At 37.7% G+C, this 23145-nt stretch overlaps 1 long non-coding RNA gene across 4 annotated transcripts; it reads right to left on the bottom strand.

Annotated features, from left to right (window-relative positions):
- Positions 1-16468: 16468 nt before the first annotated feature.
- On the bottom strand, positions 16469-20032 carry LOC104223765 (uncharacterized). 4 transcript variants are annotated; one of them, XR_710208.2, is made up of 4 exons: positions 19548-20020; positions 19249-19308; positions 18115-18236; positions 16469-16675 (listed from the first exon to the last, which is right to left on the bottom strand). It is a non-coding gene; the product is annotated as an uncharacterized lncRNA (long non-coding RNA). The 4 variants fall into 4 exon arrangements; XR_710206.2 differs by having other exon boundaries at positions 18115-19308; positions 19548-20025; XR_710207.2 differs by having other exon boundaries at positions 19249-20018.
- Positions 20033-23145: the final 3113 nt, after the last annotated feature.

Below are 23145 nucleotides of genomic sequence, written 5' to 3'. Positions count from 1 at the left end.
CAAGCCAAATATAACAGTTGAGCGACCGTGCTAGAACCACGGAACTCGGGAATGCCTAACACCTTCTCCCGGGTTAACAGAATTCCTTATCCGGATTTTTGGTACGCAGACCATAATATAGAGTCATTCTTTTCCTCGATTCGGGATTAAAATTGGTGACTTGGGACACCCTAAATCTCCCAAGTGGCGACTCTGAAATAAATAAACCAATCCCGTTTCGATTGTCCTTTAATTGGAAAAAACTCCCCTCTGCACCCCCTCGGGTGCGGAAAATGGAGGTGTGACAGCTCTGGTGACTCTGCTGGGGATTAGTGGACCCAGAACCACTGGTTCAGGGTTAAGAATTCGAGCTTAGAATAATTGTTATTATTTGGCTTTATTTATTATCTGATTTTTACATGTTTGAGCCTAATGTGCTAAATGCTGCTTTTACCGCTTTGATATTATTTGAACTGTATATAAATTGTGCCGAAACCTTTCTCTTCTTACCTCCGGGGATGTGCTTACTGGTTGAGACTCCCTATTCTGTTAGTGTCATACCCTAAATAAAAGAGGCTCGGAAAGTTTCTAAGCCGGCTGGCCTTTTGGTTCCCGGAAAGGAGCTCCTTCCTCAGCTCGAGTTGTCCGCTCGGGTACACTGTCTAGAACACCGACCCAGGTTTTTGAACCTAGTATAACAAAGCCACATGCCGGATCCCTAGTAGGAACGTTTATTTGCATCATGTGCATTTGACTTAGGGGACTCAACATAGGGGTTGGGTCCGTCTAGGACAAGCAACCTGAAAATAATAGACCATCTTATGGCATCCTATGTGCTACATGTTGTATTTATTCAAGGGTGAATGGGTCATTTGGCGGATCAATGATATTTGCGGACAAATGACACTCCTTATCATGCTGATCACGTCAAATAAGAAAGTTGCACGATTTTTTAGATAAGCATGTTATTATGTTAATTAAGCACATGGGGAACATTGTGGAATTCAAGAAGCCTTGGAATTCCCTATGTCCCCCATGCTTCACATGTTGGGAAAAGCGCACGGGGAACATTTGCGAAATTCAAGATGTCTTGGAAATCCTTATGTTTCCCATGCCACATTTTTGAAAATAATAATAAATATAAAAAAATATACATATAAAAACAAAGCATGAAAATTCAAAAGATTTTGTATGTCTTCATCATTTTCCACGGATTAAAAAAAACGTGAAAAAAAAATGAGAAAATAACAGTGTAGAGATATAACTATTTATTTTTATAAATAAAAAAAAACGAATGTCCGAGTAGTATCGAAACTCTGCCGAAATTTTGAAAAATGAAAAAAAATGTCTTATTAGTTTGTTATATTAAAGGCAAATGAAAAATAGAAAAAAATCATCATTGTTCTGTCAAAAAATATAGAAAAGAAAATAGTTTGTTTTGCCATGAAAATGAAAATGAAAAAGAGTCTGGTTTTTAAAATGTTTTATTTTATTTTATTTGTCTATGAAAATGCCAAAAATAAAATAAAAAGAGTCAGGCGTTGAACGTGATTTTATTATTTGTTCCAAAATAAATCTGTATATAATCCAAAAAAAATCAAAAATATTTTGATTCTTCTTTAAAAATTCAAGCATTTCTTTTATTAAAGGAAAAATTCCAAAAAAAAAAACATTTTCTTTAGAATAAGAAAAACAAATGAAAAAGAAGGAATGTTTTATGTTTTACGTTAGTTAGTTTGTTTGTTATGAATGAAAAATAATAGTTTGTTTGTTAAAAAAAATGTGTTTAGTATTGTTTATCTTTTATTGCCCGAACTACGCGGGTTTGATTCTCACCGGATGTGAGATACGTAGGCAACCCTCATCGGGTCCAACCCCATCTTTTGCTAAAAAGCCAAAAACAATTAATTAATAATAATAATAAAAAACAAATAATATGTCAAATATTGATTTTTGTCGTAAATAAGTCGGGTGATGTTGTTTTGCCATAAATAGCCGAATGTTCCCGAAAGGGACGCCGGAAGGCTGACTTTGCGTAAACAGCCACCTTCGGGTCATTTTTTAAGATTTGGTCCAGTTGACCCACACAGCCTTAAAAATCTTCGTCCCCGAGACGTTGAAAGGCCGTGCTTGCAATATTGAGTTTTCTAATTTGAAAAAATGATAAAAAGAGTCATAAATAAGTCAGGTGATGTTGTTTTGTCATAAATAGCCGAATGTTCCCGAAAGGGACGCCGGAAGGCTGACTTTGCGTAAACAGTCACCTTTTGGGTCATGTCTAGGAGTTTGGTCCAGTTGACCCACACAGCCTTAAAAAGCTTCGTCCCCGAGACGTCGAAAGGCCGTGTTTGCAACATAAAGTTTTTATCGTAATTTGAAGAAAAAAACAAAGAGTAAACGGTCAGGTGAATGCCGTTTGGATGTTTAGTCAAAAAAATGAAAAAATAAAATAAACTGAGCCAGCTTCGGCCGCGTCTTAAACCATTCTTGCCGAAATAGCCTTAGAGTATCTTTCAGTTGTCGAAAGGCTATTTTCGTAAAAGAACGGACAAGTTTGTAAAGTGTCATAAATAATCCTCCCCGGCCTCAAAATTCATGTGAAATTTGGAAGGGGCCACATTTGCAAAAATAACCGTTTGGTTGCATTTGTCGAACAGAGAAAGGGAGCTAGCCTTTTGTTTTTGAGTTTGTAAAGCTTTTGATTAAAATATGTGGGTTGTTTGATTTTTGAGTTTGTAGGTCATATTCAAACCTTTGAAACCCAGTTTGTTCTAATATGAAAAATGTTTAGTATTGTTTATCTTTCAGCGGTCCGAACTACGCAAGGTCTGATTCATGCGGGGTCATGATACGTAGGCAATCTCCATAAGATTCGACCAAACAAAAACGAAAAAAAGAGAATGAAAAAAGAAGAAGGAAAAAACGAAACGAAAAAATGAAAAAGAGAAAAAAAAAAAAGGAAAAACAAAGGTAAAAAAAATAAATAAATAAATAAATATATATATATATATATATATATATATATATATATATATATATATATATATATATGTTGTTAATAATAAGGACCGACTGAGTCCATTCTAACATATTTGGTGTTGAATTGTAAACAAAGTTGAGGTGGTCGGTTTGTGCCTCAAAGAAAAATGACAACTAACGTCGAAGCTGTTACAAGTGCTCCAGAGACTCAGAGTCGGAGGGTTCCTCGTCATGAGTCACAATTTGCGACACAACAAGAGCAGTACCACTCTCCTGAGTACCACTCGTACTCGTTTGATCTTGCTGCAAAAACTGAGAAGCCTGCCCGAAAGATGGTACAGGAAGAAATGACCCGAAGAGTGAAAAGCTTAGAACAATGGTTGGAAAACATGCAAGGGTTGGCAGGCCAAAAGAGTGTTGCCTTCAAAGATCTATGTATGTTCCCCGATGTCCACTTGCCGCCTGGTTTCAAGACTCCAAAATTTGAAAAGTACGATGGACATGGAGATCCCATAGCCCACCTGAAAAGGTATTGCAATCAACTGAGAGGTGCGGGAAGAAATGAAGAATTGTTGATGGCTTATTTTGTGGAAAGCCTTACGGGAGTAGCCTCCGAATGGTTTATGGATCAAGACACGTCTCGCTGGTATGTCTGGGATGACATGGCACAGGCCTTTGTCAGACAGTTCCAATACAACATCGACATTCCCCCAGACCGCATTTCCCTTTCAAACCTGAAGAAGAAACCAAGTGAAAGTTTCAGGGAATATGCCATAAAATGGAGAGAGCAAGCAGCTCGAGTTAAGCCACCCATGGATGACCACGAGCTAATTACTGTCTTCCTTCAAGCGCAAGAGCCAGATTACTTTCAAAACATGGTGTCCGCAGTTGGCAAAACCTTCTCGGAAGCAATCAAAATTGGAGAAATGGTAGAGAATGGTCTTAAGACAGGCAAAATTATAAGTCAAGCTGTTCTTAAAGCCGCAACTCAGGCTGTCCTGGTTGAGTCAGATAATCTTAGCGACACAAATGAGGAGATTGAAGAAATCATGATGACATCAGGGTCTAGAAGAGGTCCCAGGAGAACATCTCGAAGGTATGAGCAGCCTCCTCAAATTTTCTATGGCTCCCCTGAGCAGTATTATCCACCTCAGGACACTCAATACTCTGTCTCTCCACCTCAGTATGTTGTCCAGCCACCAAAACACCCCAGGAGGCGAGCACGAGCATCACAAAATCTCCAGAAGTCTCCACAAAATTTTCAGGTGCCCTATAACCCACAGCCAAGCCAGTGGTATAAAGGGGAACAAAGGTTGAAAGATAATTTTACACCAATAGGAGAGTCCTATGAAAGCTTATTTGAGAAATTAAAGAATCATGACATGATTGCACCTATTCCTCCAAATCGTGTGGACCCACGTGCAAGAAGCTTTGACCCTTCTAAAAGGTGTGAATACCATTCCAATGTCCAGGGGCACAATGTTGAAAGCTGTCGGGATTTGAAAAGAGAAATAGAAAGAATGATCCAAGAAGGGCGGATTGTGATCAATAACAGTGACATGGAGCACTCGAACCCTATCGAGAACTTGTTGACAGAGGGTGACGATGTTGAAGCGGGTAATGGTCTTGGCAGTATTGATGCAGAGCTCAGTGGCTAAGATGCCAATTTTTTGGGAAGACGCTTCGTTCCTTGGTCAGCAAGAGAGAAGCTTGTGGTGGCTTATTTTGTGGTCATTTCTGTTGTTCGGATTATTAAGGTTGTAATTGGGATTTTGTCCTGTGTCAAACCTTCTTATCTTTCCATTTTGTCATAGCAGTTTGTTTAAATTTTGTCCAGTTTGTGTTAGGATTTTATTCTGGTTGTTTTGTTTGTTTTATTATTCAAACCATTTCGCCGGTAGTCTAATACAAAGTCGGTCTTTTGTTAGTTCCAGTCGTCTTTTGTTTAGTCCTTTTATCATTTCATTCAATGTCGATTCTAGGGACATGACATGCGCACTCACTTTGGGCCTTGTCTTTAAAGTTAATCATAAAACCCTGGAAAGGCGATCAGACCATTTAAAGAAAATAAGGACGGTTTGAGATTATTCAGAGCTCGAGTCATGTGGAACTGGGGCAAGTTAAGCACAAAGAAAACCGTTAAAAGCAAGATTCGCCAAATTGGCATGAGGGTCGGTCATGATAATGAGAGTGTCGCCCAACGGTGCTTAGAAATGACAAAGGAAAAATAAAATGTTTAACATAATTGTCAAGTCCAGCACCATCAGAAGAGACTACAAATTTAAAGTGTGTTGTTTGCACTTGGCATGTTTTGAAGACTGAAATGACGAAGGCATTTTGTTCTGCTACCTAAACACTTTATCCTTCGTTACCCCTTTTGAGCCTTATTTATTTTTCTTTCATACCCCTCGTTCGGAATCAGTAACAACGAAAAAAAAGAGAAAGAAAGAAAACAACAACGAAAAAAAAGAAGAAAAAAAAGAAAAGAAAAGAAAAGAAAATTGATAACAAAGAAAAAAAAGAAAATCAAATGAAAAAGAGGAATTGGGAACTACGTTTGACCTGATTCCTCAAAGAGGATACGTAGGCGCTTCACGGCTCGGTCATAGTTTTGAAAAATGAAAAAAAAAACAATTAAGATATCCCCAAGCAAGAAACTGGGGCAGAGGTTGCGGTCGTTGTAAATAAATCTAATTCCGAAGGTTGTAACTAATAACCCAAAACTAATGCATTTTTTGAGCGTTTAATACCCTTTTTTTAGCCCTATCCAAAAACCCACATTACGGTCCAAAGAAAGACCTTCTGATCAGTTTTCAAAAAATGCCAAGTCAGACAAATGAAGAGTCTTACCGGCGAACATAACATTTTGTTCCACAGCAGAAAGGACTCTAATCTCCAACAGAAAGAGTCATACCAGCAACACTCCAAATCCCCAGCTGGAGAGAGATATAAAACGAGAGAGTCTTATTAGTGAAAACCTTCACAGGCACCATAAGGCGATGAAAGATGAGAGAAGAACCCAAAAATGAGAGAGACTTGATAGTGAAAACCCTTCGGGCACTACAAGTCGAATAAGATTGAGAATCAGAGGGGGAATCGCCAATTGAAGATCTTAAAAGATGATTGACGGCAGAGGATAGGCCACATACGCATGTCATGGCCATTAGAGTCGGTATCTGCGTTTGATAGATTTTTATTTATAGTTTCTTTTGTAAAAGAGTCATTCGTTTCCTTTGTCTTTTATTTTGTTTCTTTTATCTTTCTCCTTTCATAGAAAAATTCCCCAATAGAGTCTGTCGGGCCAGAACAAGTATGAAATGACTTCAAATATGCCATCAGCTTTTCAAGATGAGATCTGACTAGTACATCCAAATGGTATAGTCAGCAAGGAACAAGCGCGAGGCCAGTGTCAATAAAGATATCCCCAGCAAAAGGGAATTGACAAAAGGATTGACGAGCGTCAAGAGGGATATCCTTGCCAAAACCAAGGTTATAAACCTCAAAGACAAGGCCCGTGAACAAAGCAAGGAGAGCAGTGAGCATGATTTGGCGAAATCCATACTAGACTAAAAGGTTGGGGAAATGCCAGTTTCCAAGCTATGCCACAAAAGAAGAGGGATATCCCCCAGCAGGAAGGGATTATCCCCAGCACATAATATCATCCCCAACAAGTTGTTGAACGCAGAGCAAGGAAGGAGAAAGGGAAAGCCATCCCAGTAGGAGTATCACAACCAACCACCATGTTTTAAACTAACAAATTTTGTTTGATTTGAAACAGGTAAAGGAAATGGCATTGATGCAGAAACGCATGCCACAAGGGATATTATCAAACTGGGGCAGAAAATTTTCCTTCCATTTAGAAAATTTTCTGGAAGTCAGGTACCCCCAGCTGATAACATTTTACCCCCAACAGGTAAGTAAATAATTCCCCAACAGCGTTATCCCTAGCAGTTGCGAGGAGTCCAACACAAGGTTGGAAAGTCGGTATCCTCAGTAGTTCCTTTCGGGGAAAGGCAAAACGACTCTCAAGGGAGGTAGTCTTCGAAGGAAGAAGCTATGGAAAAAAAAAGAATAAAAAAAAAGAAGAATAAAAAGATAATAATGAAAAAAAATGAAAAAGGGTAAAAAGTCATCCCCATCAAAATAGTTCCCAACAGTTTCGAGGGAAGACAACACATGTAAGTAAATAATTCAAAAACAAAAAGAAGGAAATGGTTCACACATAGGAGACGCACTTCCTAAATGAATATGTCATTAATAGGAGACGCACTTCCTAGTTTGAAATCGTTAGAGTTCTACCCATAGGAGATGCATTTCCTCCTAAGATTGTTTTAGTTTCACCCCATAGGAGATGCATTTCCTCCTAAGATTGTTTGAGTTTTACCCATAGGAGATGCATTTCCTCCTAAGATTGTTTTAGTTTCACCCCATAGGAGATGCATTTCCTCCTAAGGTTGTTTTAGTTTTACCCATAGGAGACGCATTTCCTCCTCGGTTTGTTTTAGTTTCACCCATAGGAGATGCATTTCCTCCTAAGTTTAAGTTTTACCCATAGGAGACGCATTTCCTCCTAAGTTTAAGTTTCACCCATAGGAGATGCATTTCCTCCTAAGTTTGTTTTTACCCATAGGAGACGCATTTCCTCCTAAGTTTATGTTTTACCCATAGGAGATGCATTTCCTCTTAAGTGGTTGTTAAAGATATAAAAAAAACAAGACCTAGTCTGATGAACTTTCTCCTAGGATCAAAATCTTAGTCTGACGAATTTTTCTCCTAAGATAGAGACCTAGTCTGACGAACCTTCTCCTAGGATCAAAATCTTAGTCTGATGAATCTTTCTCCTAAGATAACCAAAAAACAAAAAATGACCTAGTCTGATGAACCTTCTCCTAGGATCAAAATCTTAGTCTGACGAATTTTTCTCCTAAGATAGAGACCTAGTCTGACGAACCTTCTCCTAGGATCAAAATCTTAGTCTGATGAATCTTTCTCCTAAGATAACCAAAAAACAAAAATGACCTAGTCTGATGAACCTTCTCCTAGGATCAAAATCTTAGTCCGATGAATTTTTCTCCTAAGATAGAGACCTAGTCTGACGAACCTTCTCCTAGGATCAAAATCTTAGTCTGATGAATCTTTCTCCTAAGATAGAGACCTAGTCTGACGAACCTTCTCCTAGGATCAAAATCTTAGTCTGATGAATCTTTCTCCTAAGATAACCAAAAAACAAAAATGACCTAGTCTGATGAACCTTCTCCTAGGATCAAAATCTTAGTCCGATGAATTTTTCTCCTAAGATAGAGACCTAGTCTGACGAACCTTCTCCTAGGATCAAAATCTTAGTCTGATGAATCTTTCTCCTAAGATACCAAAAACAAAAATGACCTAGTCTGATGAACCTTCTCCTAGGATCCAAATCTTAGTCTGATGAATTTTTCTCCTAAGATAGAGACCTAGTCTGACGAACCTTCTCCTAGGATCCAAATCCTAGTCTGATGAATCTTTCTCCTAAGATACCAAAAAACAAGACCTAGTCTGATGAACCTTCTCCTAGGATCAAAATCTTAGTCTGATGAATCTTTCTCCTAAGATAACCAAGATAACAAAAAGAAAAGACCTAGTCTGATGAACCTTCTCCTAGGATCAAAATCTTAGTCTGACGAATTTTTCTCCTAAGATAGAGACCTAGTCTGACGAACCTTCTCCTAGGATCAAAATCTTAGTCTGATGAATCTTTCTCCTAAGATAACCAAAAAACAAAAAATGACCTAGTCTGATGAACCTTCTCCTAGGATCAAAATCTTAGTCTGATGAATTTTTCTCCTAAGATAGAGACCTAGTCTGACGAACCTTCTCCTAGGATCAAAATCTTAGTCTGATGAATCTTTCTCCTAAGATACCAAAAAGAAAAGACCTAGTCTGATGAACCTTCTCCTAGGATCAAAATCTTAGTCTGACGAATTTTTCTCCTAAGATAGAGACCTAGTCTGATGAACCTTCTCCTAGGATCAAAATCTTAGTCTGATGAATCTTTCTCCTAAGATGCTAAAAAAGAAAACATTTTGAAAAAGAGTCATTTTCCTAAACCCAGGCGCCCACCTGAATAACGAGAGGAATACATTTCAGTATTTGCATTTCATGTACCAGGCGCCCACCTGTATAACGAGAGGAATACATTTCAGTATTTGCATTTCATGTGCCAGGCGCCCACCTGTATAACGAGAGGAATACATTTCAGTATTTGTATTCCATGACCCAGGCGCCTACCTGTATAACGAGAGGAATACATTTTGCATTTCGTGTTCCAGGCACCCACCTGTATAATGAGAGGAATACATTTCAGTCTTTACTTTCAAGTGTTGAAATTGGGAGCCCCGCCCATAATAACAGAGGCATATATTCAGTTTTTACTTTCAAGTGTTGAAGTTGGGAGCCCGCCCATAATAACAGAGGCATACATTTCAGTCTTTACTTTTCAAGTGTTGAAATTGGGAGCCCGCCCATAATAACAGAGGAATACATTCAGTCTTTACTTTCAAGTGTTGAAATTGGGAGCCCGCCCATAGAACAGAGGCATACATTCCAGTCTTTAAATTTCTTGTCAGGCGCCCACCTACATAACGAGTGGAATACTTTTCAGTCTTTAAATTTCTTTTCAGGCGCCCACCTGTATAACAAGAGGAATACCTTTTAACCTTATACTGCAGATTTTGGAAATCAGTAACCCCACCAGAAGGTAGAAGGTTACAACAGGAATCCCCAGCTCCGGGAAGCAGAAGGCTACAAAAAAAATCCCCAGCATTCAACCAAGTTATAAATAGCAGAAGCTCGCCTCAAGAATGCGAGTCAACATCTGAGATGGTCGACAAAAGCTGGACACAACATAAAAGAAAAAAAAAAGAACAAGAAAGGAGAAAAACAAAAAAGGAGGAAAATACGGAAGTGGAGAACAGATGTGATCTGTTCAAGAACTAGCGCCTACAACTAGCAAGTATCAAGATTCAGATCCAAAGTCTGTATGAAGCACCATTCAAGACTCAAGACCAAGTTTCAGAAGACTTAAGAGATAGGAATCCTTGTAACTAGTAGCTGATAGGCTTAGTTAGTCTTTTTCAGTTTTCATTTTTGTTGTAATGACAGGACCGCGGACCGGAACCTCAACGGAACGGCACCTCGATCGGCTCTTCACCTCGGTACACTTCACTATCTCTCTCATCCCGAACTACACGTGGCCTGATTCCTGTATAACCAAGGATATGTAGGCAGCTCAGATACCAGGGCTCGGTCACATTCCCTCCCTTTCCTTAAGTGTAGTCCGTCCAAGTAATGGTCGGGTCAAAAACACGTCTAGTCGTTCTTTGTCGGAAAACTCTTCGTGTTTCCAGTCAAAGAGGGGCAGCTGTAAGCACGTGATTTTTGACCCTCCCCGAGAATTTTCACATTTTTAGCGTGAATATGTGAAATTGGGTCTAATATAGCCATTTTAACTATTTTTACTTTATTTCGTTGCAAAAAGAAAAAATCACAAAAAATACATATATAAATTTTAGTTTATGCATTTCTCATAAACGTGGAAAAAATACAAAAATTGTACTTTATTTTGGTACTTTATATAAATTCGAAAATTACAAAAAATATAATTCTATTAATGTTTTGTAGTCGTTTTAATTTTGGAAAAATACAAAAAATATTACTTTATATTTTGTCTTTATTAAAAAACGAAAATTACAAAAATAGTTTTATTAATATTTTATAGTCATTTTAACTTCGAAAAATACAAAAAAATATTACTTCATATTTTATCTTAATATTTAAAAAAACGAAAATTACAAAAAAATAGTTTTATTAATATTTTGTAGCTATTTTAAATCTTGAAAAATATTAAGAAAATAATAATATAGTTTTGTTTTAAATAATTAGTCTTATTTTAGTAGCTATTTTGCTTATATAGGACTAGTTAAGCAACGTCGTGTTCCTATTTCTCGGGTCCGGGCAAAAGAATAATATTCGGGTTCAAACTACCCGGTTTTAGGCCTAATTTTCGGACCTAGCCCATAATAAACCGAGTCCAGGACACATGGGGAACCCCACCACGCGTGGGGGACATAAGTCTCGAACCCCACCACGCGTGGGCTCATTTCCCTGGGCAAAGCCATGTCAAATACACGGACAAACATTTGGAGAAGGGGACTTTGGAATTTTTTGGAGAAAGGTACTGTTCACGCTTCTTCTTCTTAAAGAAGAAGAAGCAGAAACCCTAGCGAAAAGGAACCACCCTCCTCCTCCCAGCTCGACCATCATCACTACCCAGCCTGACGAGTAGCAGCAGCGTCGTCACTGTCCAAACACCACCTCCATCAACAAACCTCCAGCTCCAGTCCGTCACCTTCCACCGCGACCAAACGACCATCGTCCAAACACCACCACCAGTTCCAGCCATCCCGCCCAGCAGTGAACGAAACCACCATTGTTACCCACCCAGCGACGCCCAGCTCCACCATCGCCTCCTTCCTCCATTAAATCCGGCGAGCCCTGCTGCTTCGTCACCTTCCCCAGCACCACGACCAACAGCAACAACCAGCTCCCTCCATCGTCCCACACAGCCCACGACCATCACTTCTCCTCCTAGCTCCATCGTTGCACCCCCCCCCCGTCATCAAACACCACCAGTCGACAACCCATCAGCCGAGTTATCGTTGTTCTTTCATCATCGTCGTGCAGTCCGTTGAGGTTGCCTTTGGTTCGTCGAGGTCCGGTACGTCGAGGCAGTCCGTTGAGGTCGATGTAGAGGTTTGGTCCATGGCTCTTTCCGTTTTTGTTTGTTCAGGTTAGTAAACCTCAAGTGTTAGATAAGGAAATGTTACGTTAAATGTTTGAAGACACAATATATAAATTCGTATGATAATTCTCTGCTTATGTTTTCACCGTATGCATTTTGTTCATTTTGCGTTATGTTATTATTGTTTACTTGATGTCATTTGATTTAGTTGTATTAGTTGTTCTATGACACAAGTTTGACGTTAATCTGTTTGTCCTTTCCTTTGCTTAGGTCATTCGGACAAAATTATTATTAGTACATGCTCTTACTACGCCCGAAACACTCGTTCACTAAACTCATTTTATTAATTTCTTTTTTGACAAGTTATGAGATTTTGGTTGTAAAAAGTTGTAAGGTTTAGTATTGTTAAAGGCGTGAAAATGACATCCTTTTAAAAAAATAAAAAGGGTAAATAAAAACAAACAAATAAATAAACAAAAAAAAAACGAGACTAGCTTCGCCAAAAATAAAAATGTACAGATTGCGGAGCCCTCACAAAATATATGTATTAAACACTTAGACTCCGGGACGGGCCATTTAGCAAAATTCACTTCCCTACCCAATATAATAATGCGCTAGTTGTTTTAGGCGCGCCTTTAATAATGTTATCTCCCTAAACTCGGGTGCACATTTATGTGACCCAAATCCAAATCTCAACGGAATCGAAATGTGTCTCTAATCACGGGTATATTGATTATGGCGTGGCCCGAGATGCATTTCCATGACGTTGCAAATTCTTTTAAAAATAATGAATGAGACGAGCCTCGACAAACAAAAATGTAGAAGCTGCGGGGCCCTCTAAATATATATATATTAAAAATACTTAGAATTCGGGACATGTCGTTTAGCAAATTTTGCGGCCTTCTCCAAAATAACAATACGTTAGTTGCTTTAGGTGCGTCTTAATAACGTATTTTTCTTAATTCGGGTGCACATTTATGTGACCCAAATCCAAATCTCAACCGAGTCGAGATATGTCAATAACCACGGGTGCATTGATGTAACGTGGTTTGAGATATATTTTCACGACGTTGCAATTCTCGTAAAAAATAATAATAAAAGCGGTCAAGAGTTTAAAACTCGCACATAGGTTTTAACATGTATAAAATCAGATAATCAAGCCAAATATAACAGTTGAGCGACCGTGCTAGAACCACGGAACTCGGGAATGCCTAACACCTTCTCCCGGGTTAACAGAATTCCTTATCCGGATTTTTGGTACGCAGACCATAATATAGAGTCATTCTTTTCCTCGATTCGGGATTAAAATTGGTGACTTGGGACACCCTAAATCTCCCAAGTGGCGACTCTGAATAAATAAACCAATCCCGTTTCGATTGTCCTTTAATTGGAAAAAACTCCCCTCTGCACCCCCTCGGGTGCGGAAAAAGGAGGTGTGACACCAATACGTTGAGAATGTTTGTCATCATCAAAACATGGCATAGTGTAACTTAGAGAAATTTCCCCCTTTGATGATGACAAAGCCAAAATTAATATTCCTCTTGAGAACCAGATTCCTCACATGTTTCCCTGTGGATCAGACCTAGAATCAACATATTATCAGCACGTTCCCCCTGCAAATCAGAGCCATCTTTCATGCACAACACAACACCTATATAACTTCTCCCATTTGGCATCATCAAAAAGAATAACAGAAGAAGCACAACCAAAAAGAAGTTCAGCAACATTAACTCAGACCACTTGGGCAACACAGCATAAACAATAACAAGAACAACAAGTGAATGTCAGTGCACAAAATAGAGTGATTGCCCATAGTGTGTAATTATAATAAAAGCACACTAGTTTCAACAATACATATTATGACAATTTAAATAACTGAAGTACCAATGTTATCAAATATAGGGATCAAAAGAGGATAAGAATTCAAAGAAATTTGGAAGGACTGAAAGACATGGATCACTGGGCAAGAGGAAAAGTAAGGGGCTAAGGCCTTGATGAGCTTGTCCATTCGTTCATTTACTCTCCTTTGATCAATGATCATCTACTCTCTCAGTTCCTCCACCTGTTTCCTCAATCTTTCATTCTCACCCTACAACTTACCATTCTATTCTGCCAAGGGTTCTCGAGGACCAGGTTCTCAACCTATTTGAGTATGTTGAGCCATCAATCAAATCACTAAGAATCTCTCCAAGCGTCGTCTTATCAAGAACAGACTCAGTCCCATGCACATATAGCATCATAGTATCACATAAGACATAGAAGTTTTTTCACTTCTTCTTCAGAAACATTGGGACTTGTAGGAACAAAGAGGTGATTCCAATTTTTGGAGCTCAACAATATCGAGAAGTTACTCCATTTTTTTAGTAATATCATATTCAACACTCTGCCTTACAACACTGTTTGAAACTTCAACGTCTTCTCCCTGCAAACCTAATGGCTCAACCTTTTGCTTCTGTAAGGAACTAGGTTCCTCGCTTACACTACCCTTTCTATCCCAGAGCAGCCATGTCTCCCTCTTCTTCTTCTCAATCTGTTTACCCTTATCATCTGCTGCATCTTTCTCAGCCAACACCTTTTTTAAAAAAATTCTTTCTCATAGGAAAAGATTTCATTCCATTCTTTCTTCCACAATCACATAAGCAGGTCATACCACTTCATCATCAATCAGCCTACTTTTCATCAATCCTTTTTACTAGATCGGAAGTTCATTTATACACAGAACTCAAAGAGAAAAAGATCATTATTAAAATTGACTTCATGAGAAGGACTTGAGGGATCAGGTGCCTCATTCAGTCCTCACATTTACCAATTTCTCTATCCTTCAAGGCTTCCACAAATCCAGCAACAACTTCAGCCTCACGCCCTAGAATATTAGATCTACCATGTTCCCTTTCAGTTAAACTTCCATCAAAATCTATCAAAGAATTCTTAGGGTTTTAATTCTAATAGAGTTAGGTTTTTCGAAAGTGAGAGAGTTGGGTTCACTTCTGGCATATTTAGAAAGAAGGATTGTTTTGAGACAAGGTTGATTTTGGTTTTGAAGAAAAGAATCAGTTTTATTTGGGTGTAAGATAGAGAAGTGCCTTTTTGGGGCAGCAGGTCAGTTCAGAAAAGGTTTAACAATTTGGATTTCAAAAGGTAGGAGGAGAGGTAGGAGAAAGGCAGAAATAAATTAATGACATGACACTTCAGCAGCTTAAAAAGGCATATAAGTATTGGAGAGACTACTAACCTGAGTCACAGGAACCAGGTTCCTTGACGGTTTTTGAAAATTTTGAGCAAAGGCTCCTAGAAGTGTAATGTCACTCTTACTTGTTTTGTCCTAAAACTGCCATATGTGCATACCTGTAACAATATAGATTTGAGTTAGATGTCACCGAAAAACACTTTTTAGCATTGTACCTTTCCTTCTTAACATAGCCAATAATCGAGGGACCAGGTCCTCGGTTGAGCTTGATCAACCCCAACTCCAGACGATGTCTTTCAAAAAGTTTCCTGCTCAGCGCCTTGGGGAAGATGTCCGCTACCTGATCCTTCGTCTTCCAGGACTTCATACAAATCAGAACCTTTTCAACATTGTCCCTGAGAAGATGGTGTTTTATATCAATGTGTTTTGTCCTCTTGTGTTGTATCGGGTCCAATCTGTAAATACACCAAAGTCTTCAAGATGTTGCTTGATCTATAGTGAATGAGCACAACAAGAAGCAGCAACCACGTATTCAGTTTCAGTAGTAGGAAGAGCCACATAATTTGTCTCTTTGTATCCCATTAGATCAAGTATGACCTCAGAAAATGTGTCGGTCCAGATGTGTTGTTTCTATCCACCAGATATTCAACATAATCAGTATCAGCATATCCAACCAAGTCAAAGTTATCAACCGAGGGATAGTAGAGAACCAGGTCATGCATCCCTTTGAGATATCTTAGGATTCTCTTGGAAGCTTTCAGATGAGATTCATTTAGATAGGATTGAAACCTGGCACACAGCCCCTCCTCCCCAAAAAAATAATATCTGATCTGCTACAGAAGTGAGCATATGATACCTCTATATATGGTTTGATTTATAGGGGAACCAGGTTCATTCAGTCTAGATAAGTAGTTGTGGCGATGGGAGTGTCAATGATTTTTTGATGTCTTCATGTCAAATCTCTTCAGTAGCTTCTTGCTTCACTTGTAAATCTAAGTAGAAATTCAGTTATCTCATCGTACTTATTTCAAACTCACTTCCCATGAGTTATCACTACAACATTTTAGGCCTTTAACCACGCCTGAAAAGTGTGGCCTAAACAATCAGTAAATGCCACACTTTTCGGTCTACTGCAACGTTTTTCGAGGGATGGCTTAAAGGAGCGAGACCTTTGACCTATAGCATCTCTTTGGAAATGTTGTTTTAGAAGCCACACTTGAAGAGCGTGGCTTAAAGACAAACAAAGGCCACACTCATCAGGTTACGCTTTTCGGGTACCATGCAACACATTAAAAGCGTGGCTTTAGTTACTCTTTAGACTACGTCTTTCAAGTGTAGCTTTTGCTGTTATATAGGCCATAAAATTTTCAATCCCTATTGCCACATTTTTGAAGTGTGGTAACTTTTTTCTAAGCTATAAAAAATATGTTTATTTGTACAAGCCATGCTTTTGTGGTTAATAAATTATTATTGTACATATCCTATAATCAAATTTTAAGTTTGAAAATATCAAGCGCTCAATTAACAAGAAGATAACAAAAGAATAATTCAAAAGGGAGTAAATCTTGTGTACTAAATTAATGTATAAAGCAAATTGTTTCAAGGGCCATGCTAGTATTTCAACTTTACAAATCCAAACGTACTACTATAGTATCGTGAATACAAAAAATTTAATTGTCCATAGTCATCATTAAATTCTCATAGATGAAATTGTCTTTGGCCACCATTTCCAATTGCTCGCCAGAACTTTCCTACATATGCAAAATAAAATTATTAAACAGATAGAAACAAAAGTGTGTAAGTGCAGACTTAGCGCAACATAGCAGAGTTCCCTCAAAAACTTAAATACCAAACAGTATCCTAAGAACAAATATCTGCTAAAAATATAAGGGGTCGTTTGGTACGTGGACAAAATAGTACCGGGATTATAATCCCGGTACTAATTTATACCACATAAAAGATGGAATAATATAATCCCATAATTTAGGGTATAAACTATAAAGTGGGATAAAATGGGATAAGATTTGAGATTATGTTTATACCTTGTTTGGTTAGAGGTACAAATATATCACGGGGTAAATTTATACCTCCAACCAAACAAGATATAAATTTAATCCCAACTCTTATCCCACCTAATACCTCGTATCAAACGACCACTAAGGGTTAAGCCTAACCCAAACTAGCAGGGATAGGCTATACTACTAAATATTCATCAGCATTCCCGCCAGTTATATTTTTGCTTTATAATCAGCATTCCTTTGTATTTTTGCATTGTCAAATATTTAATCATCTATATTCAATTCAACTTACTTTTTATTTCCCAGCTCAACCTGATTAGTTTTATTTTATTGTTAAATAACTTTGATCACTTATCTTAAAATAAAAATTTAGTCATTCTTACATTACTGATTGGCTTACATCTTCATAATTATACTTAGATCATTTTCCAATCTCAATGTTAGCTGATAATAATATTACTACATGTTATTTGACATGTTTTCCCTAGCTACCAATCTTTTCAGAATTTTAGACTATACTCTAGGCACTTGTCCATATAATTCTAAACAAATGGTGTCTAACCCTTTACTCAAATAGAAAGAAGAGTCAAATTTGCTCCTACACTATGTTGTGCGGACTCTCCAAAATGATGCCGCTCACGTGTCAGATCCTCTAAAAATGCACTACTTTTGGCGGATCTGACACGCACCCGATAATATTTTCGGAGAGTTCGAGCAACATAGCTCCTACACTATCCAAAATTGACCTAAAACAGGTGGAGCGTGCCACGATAACCAAAACAATCAAAAACTACCTTTTCAAGAATCAGATCATGATTGATCTCGAGGAATATAGAAGATGTTGGCCTCACAACCCATACACTATTCGCTATCAACTAACCTTCCCACAAGATTATCAAATTTCACATGTGAGTTAGTATGAAGGATGAACTCACTACTTTCAAATAATAATGGCAGCGCATTCATAAGATGCCAAAATTGTTCAATATGTATGAGATATACATATACAAAAGACCCAAAACAAATTATAATAATAGAGAAAAATCTATAAATGTTACAAGATCAAAATGTAATCTTATGTTAGAATGATTCAAGTAACAAAATATATGGACAATAAGAAGTCGCCAGAACATAGAAAAGGAAAAGCTTTTAGATTTATTAGTTGAGATTACCTCTACGAAAGTGCATGAACGATCGGAGCCTTGAACCTTGAGTCGCCCTGTATCCCTTGGGGAGTTAAAACTGCTAGAAGTCTGAAGATTTCCACTATTTAACAGGAAAACAACTGCAACAACTGATTAAGTTCAAAGATCATCTCAAAGTGGACAATTATCCATCTATACATTTATCTAGCCTCTTGATAATTTTACACCAAGATCATTAACAAGATTCACTGACCAAGCAAAGAAATCCCCATAAATGAGTATGTACTTAAAAAGGGAATGTGAAAGACTAGCAACATGGTTGAAATTCTCCTAGACATAATGGTAAAACAATAATGAAATAGAAAAAAAGGGTCCATTGATAAACTAACCAGTTTAAATTGGCATTTTTTCTAAACAATAAGAAAGCTGGTACAAATTTTTGCAAGAGTACGTGAAGAATCAACTATTTCTTCCAGAGAAATTTTTTTGTTACTTCATTTTTCTCCTATGTGTGTGTTTTCCCTCTCTTTTAATGAGCTTTTTGTAAATAATTAATTTTGAAGAAATTCAATATTATAACTTGATACAATAGACGATAAAGCTTCTAATGTGGGTGGCAAATTGGTTTAAACAAATATACTGGGACATACTTATTATTATATTCTAACCCAACAAATTCTTTAAACCGAGTTAAACAAGCATAGGACCTAACCAAATCTTCAAATATTTTAGCATATATACTCCCCAAAACACACAAAGAACACTGTAATAACAACTCAGAGCATGCTTTCAACATATCCATAAAATATCATATTCATTTCAAGCCCAAAATTCAATTGAATCATGCACACTATTGGCTTTAACCAAAGCTATATAAACCTCAATACCGGGAAACTAAGCAGCAAGAGCTATAAAAAATTTCTATCAAAAGAACAGATCAGGCGGTAAGAAGTTGCTAATCTTAATTTTTCTTCTTTTTTTAAACATCAAGGATATTAACAACTAAGCAACAATCCTCCACATACATACGTACATCTACATCGTGACCTTTGTCCCTTTCAACTGATAAATAGTTGATTGATAATAATCCATTGGAAATGAATCATTTTTTGGTATTGAACAACAACACACTGGAAGTGGATATTAACAGTTACACTTTACCTCAATAGACGAGTGTATCATATGAATAATCCTCAATCAAAAATAAATTACTTCCACCACCTAAAGAATATGCACAAAAATGCAGACGTCGTCAACCTTCGAATACGCATAAAAATAATATGTACTCATCATCTAACAAAAATGTCATATTCGCAGGTTTCTAAAGCGAAAAATGAAAGATAAAAAATATGATCTTGTAAGTGTTAGTCGTATGGAAAAAAAGAGTGAATACCTTTCAAGAATAACAACATTCATCACGAATTAATAGAGCTTAATTTCAAAATTAGCAGTCGTCTTACCCAAGTTTTTGGATGCGGTTGTAAGCCCTAAACAATGAAATCCCCAATTATTTCAACCTGCTCTAAAGAGCAAATACTGTATGAAAGAAGAAGAGCATTCACCTTTCAAGAATAATAACCTCCCATCACAAAATAATAGAGCTTAATTTCAAAATTAGCAGTCATCTTATCCAAGTTTTGAGAAATGATAGTAAACCCTAAACAATGAGATTCCCAATTGAATCGGATGGCACATAACCGAGACAAAATTTAGCATCTCCGTGAGTGATTTCCACAGAACCCGATAGATTTAATTGAACTCACTCTAATTTGCTTCAATCAATCTGCTAAAAGATACGAGAAGAGCCCTCAACTTTGATTATGAAATTTTAAGGAAAAAAAAGGAGATTTTCGTGTAAAAATGAGAGACATGTTTTAGCGAATATTTTAGGGCATAGTTTTTCAGTAAAAATTTTAGGGGGAAATTATAGCGGAAATTTTTAAAAATATTTAGGGCACGCTTATATAGAGTTGCTTCTACAAATATTAACAATCACGCTCCCAAAGTGTTGCATTACATATGAATAATTGTTGCTATTTATTTTATAATTTGGCAATACTTAAAAAACATAGTCTATACTACCAAAAGGAACGCTTTATAAGTGTTGCCTAAAATGCGTAGCCAAAAGGTCTTAGAAAAGACCACCCCTAGAAAACGTTGCCACATACATATTTGGCCACGCTTTTTAGGTGTTGTCTAAAATTGGTGTGGTCTTAGACCAAATTTGTTGTAGTGTATGCACATTCTTCACATTGGGAGTCAACTGTTGCTCCAAGGATGATTCCATCAACATAGATCTACACAATGAGTAGGTTCCTTCCTGATTTCTTTAGAAAAAGAGTTGTCAATTTTCCCTCTTGTAAAGCCATTTTCTAAAAAGAATTTTGACAACCTTTCACACCAAGCACGGGGAGCCTGGCTCGTATAATAGTTCTATCAGCAGGTCGTGGAACCAGGTTCCACATACGGTTACTCTCAAGTTGACGAAGCTCTTCTTGCATAGCTGTAATCCAGTCAACATCTTTCAATGCTTTCTTGATATTCTTAGGCTCTATTTGAGAGAGAAAGGTTGAGAAGGCAAGTGAGTTTCTTGTCTTTGATCTGGTTTGAATTTCTCAGCAACTGGAGTTCCATGTACAGCATCCACAACTCTATTTTCTGCTTCAGATATTGTGATTGAGGGACCAGGTTCCTCTATGTTGGCTGAAGTCTCATATTCAGTTCTGAGGAACAAGGCCCATGTAAATCTGGAGTAATCATCTATACTGACGAGAATATGTACCTCTTTCCTACTCTACATGCAATCCTCATAGGTCCATATAGATCCATATGGAGGAGATCAAGTGGCCTTGCGATACTAACTTCCTTTTTGGGCTTGAAAGAGAATCTGACTTGCATTCCTTTTATACATGCATCACACACCCTGTGATCCTTGAAGCCTGATTTGAGTAGACCATGAACCAGGTCCTTTTTGACTAATTTGTTCAGCAACGTGAAACTTGCATGACCCAACCTTCGGTGCCATTGCTCAGCATTATCATTAACAGCACTCAGACAGCCAAGATCCCCTTGTCATAAATTTGGGAAATACCCAGCAAAATCTCGTAGAGGACTAGGTACTCTACTGTTCAATGGACTCATACTGTTCCCGATCCTTCCAACTCCCAGAATGTATCCCTTCTTGCCATTTTCAAAGGATACACTCCTTCCTTGCAGGGCCTTCAATGGAAGGAAATCATTTGTTCTTCAGTTATGAGCTTCGAGCTGTCGCTATCCATGTGCCACTATTGACTGCTCCCTTTCACTGTTCCCTGCACACTTAAGTCAATGATTAGATTTAGGAACCCAAGCCAGCTTGGGTCCCTTATAATGATAGAACGAGCGGATCAAACTTCTTTTTTCCCATGCAGGCAGCACATATTTTCTTTTCAGGCAACCAGGTTCCTCATCTGTATGCCTTTTTTTAACAAAAACTTTATTTTTCTGCAAAGACTGATTTTTAACTTTACAAGAGTCCTTTTAATGACCTGTTTGACCACAGTGAGTGCACAACCTATTATCAGCCACAGTTACATACTTCCTATGGGGATTATAGGAGGTTTTAGCCTTTTGGAACCCGATGTCTTGCCTGTTTCCACCATTACTCATGTACATAGACGTTATTACATCAGAGGACCAGGTCCATTTAAGTGACTTATCAAGATTATTTTTAACCCTTTTTAAATCCTCCTGAAGTTGTCTATTCTTTTTAAGCTCAGCAACAAGACTTATTTTAACTTTCTTAAGCTCACTCTCAAGCTCAAGTTGAGCCTCTCTAACCACTTCCTCTCTCTTAGTATTATCCATCCATTTTTTTGTTTGCTTTTTCAACAAGTTATGTTCTCTAGTTACTTCTTCCACTTGTTCCCTTAAGTCTTCAATGGAAACTACCATATCATCCCTTCTTGCTCAGTAGTTGCAATTTTCTCTACTAGAGTATTCTTTTCTTTGCTAAGGTTCTCTATGGTTTCCTTCAAGTCAACAACCACTACCATCAATTCATCTCTAGATTGTTCAGCATCTTCTATCTCTATGATTAGGGCATCATTATCATTAACAAAACTATTATATGTATCAATTAGAACATTTGCTAATGATATCAATTTCTTCGAAGAGTAGGACTTCAGATTTCTCTGAACATCCTAAAATTTACCTCATCATTATCATCCTTTTCATCCTAATTGGACTGAGCCATCAATGCAAACAGTGAATCATCTTCATTTTGCATTGCCATCATGGAGTTGCTTCCTGCATCTAGTTCCTCTTCTAATTCAATGGAGGGGTCTCCCCATGCAGCAAGAGCTTGCTTCACAACATTGTCAGCTACACTTGTTCGGTTGAATCGTTTGTCAGGAACCGAGTTCCTTTTTGCTACTTTGTCAGAGTTGTGTTTGTAATGCTCTTGTTTCAGAAATGGGCAGTCTTTGATGAAGTGTCCATGCTTTCCACACTTATGATATCAATCATTCCCTTTAAAATTCCTGCTGGAACTTCCTTTCTTTGGGATCCCATCATTTTTGCGAACCATCTTCGGAAATCTTTGTGGTCTATTGGTTGATTGACTTTCCTCGAAGTTTGGTGGAGCAACCATGTAGATCCTTTCTAGGTGTTAAACTCTTAGAAAGAACCTGTGCTGATACCAATTGTTAGAAATTAAGCGTCCACTTAACTCTATAGAGAACCAGGTTCTCTATGAGTTTTCACTGAAAACACTAGTGAACCAAACTGTATAGCGATTTGGTCCTATATCAGTTCCCACAGTTCTGACTACTAAACCAGTATGTAAATGAGACACATGATAAGTTCCCACTGTATAGAGAACCAAATTCTCTATAAGTTCCCACTGTAAGCAACAGACAATAAAACCAACCAGTATAGGGAATCAGGTTCTCTAATTGTTCTCGCAGTAGCTCGGTAGTAAGTAAAGAACACAGAGGATTTTTACGTGGAAAAATCCCAACTCAAGGGGACAAAAACTACGACCTACACTTGTAGGCTTTTAACTTCACTAACTTGTAA

This window comes from Nicotiana sylvestris, chromosome 4, assembly GCF_000393655.2.
Source record: "Nicotiana sylvestris chromosome 4, ASM39365v2, whole genome shotgun sequence".
Lineage (NCBI taxonomy): Eukaryota > Viridiplantae > Streptophyta > Magnoliopsida > Solanales > Solanaceae > Nicotiana > Nicotiana sylvestris.
Note: the sequence above shows the minus strand (reverse complement) of the source record. Positions and strands in the feature narration are given on the sequence as shown.